Here is a 1,578-nt window from a genome sequence, read left to right as displayed (position 1 = left end):
AAAAGGATCTTAGGAGCTAGGAATAGGGTGCCACCTTTTCTTGGATAGGAAGAGTCTCTAGTGAGCAGCATTCCTTGAATCTTGGTGTGGGGAGACTGGTGGCTGGAAATTGAATATGCATCTGACTGAGTGGCCAATTAGATCCTCAAATCTCTGTCTGGATCACTATTACTCCCGCTGACTTCGTGCTTCCACATTCTTGGAAGAACTCGCCACATAGCAGGCCATGTGGCAGAATTTTCGCCAGTGACATGGGCTAGTAAGGGGAGTTTGACTATTCCCCCTTCCTTGGGTGGTGCAAGTATATGGATAAACATCATTCTTTAAAAAAACAAAGGTAACAATGATGGATTATTATTGTTGTACATTTGTAGTTTGTGGGGTGTCAAGGAACTTGGATTTAACTCGGTTTTGGAGGAAAACTATCTCAACAGTATATGATTAACATGGAGGGTGATTGACTAGATTTGATTAACAACCATCAAGCTTGGTCACCAGATGTTGACACTTCAGATTCATGGAGAATATGTTGAAGACCTTCTTCAGAGACAGAGCTTGAAGATGAAATTAAAACCCAGTATCTGAAGCTTTTTTGTAGATGCTTTAAGAAAACTGGGATTGGTGTTTGGATTCTGGAATCTCATAAAAAAATTGTTGCTCATCTTGCCCTAATGCTTCTTTCTAGCTCTGCCCATGAGTCAGGCCGTCATCTCAGCCCTTCAGCTCGCCAAAGACTAAGAACTTAGTCATGTTATGCTTGGTGGGGGTTCACAGCTTGTTGTCCATCAATTATTTGAGGTTCATAAGCAGCATATACATGACCTATGGCAGTGGGCTGTAGTCCTATGTCCTTTTAGTGTCCCCCGGAAGATTTGGGCTGATAAGTTATTGCACGATGTGATAAACTCGATGAGGGAGGCAAAAAGCTCCTGCCACGACTATCCTCGAGCTCAAGATCATAATCCAGATTCCAGGTGCAAGCATGTTTTTCTTTACATTGGCATTGATCCGTTCTTCATCAGGAATTTCCTTTCTACCTACAATGCAGATAGGTTGCATCTCTGCACGGGAGCTCTCAGCTTCCTGGCATTCTTATGGACGTCATCCACAATAAGATGAAGTATGTAATTTTCCAAAGAACGCGTCATTGCCACAATTCTCTTTAGGAAGACTTTAAAAGTTGCTGGTTGCAACTTTATTTTCCCTGCCCAAACAGCTAAGTGGGTGAGCAACATAGTTCGACCCAAACGGGAAGGTTGGGATCTTTGTGGACTTCTGCAATCTCAACAATGGAATGGCATGCTCAAAGACCAGGTTTTGAGATTTTCTGGAGCATTGATGACACAGCCTTAATTGTTAGGAGCCATCTTTGACCACGTGGTCAATGCAGTTCACAGGTAAGCTCAAGGGTATATTCAGGCATAGACTTAGGAGGGTAAAGATTTAACCTACATTACGGGCTTACAGTTGCAGTGGCAGCACAGTGGAGCTTTTGAGGTAGCTTGGGGTAACCTTCAGGTTTTTAGATTACTCTGTATTGTTTAGGGTGAATTTCCATACCATCCTGATCCCTTTTTC

Source organism: Selaginella moellendorffii, unplaced genomic scaffold (assembly GCF_000143415.4).
Source record: "Selaginella moellendorffii unplaced genomic scaffold, v1.0 SELMOscaffold_261, whole genome shotgun sequence".
Taxonomy (NCBI): domain Eukaryota; kingdom Viridiplantae; phylum Streptophyta; class Lycopodiopsida; order Selaginellales; family Selaginellaceae; genus Selaginella; species Selaginella moellendorffii.
Note: the sequence above shows the minus strand (reverse complement) of the source record.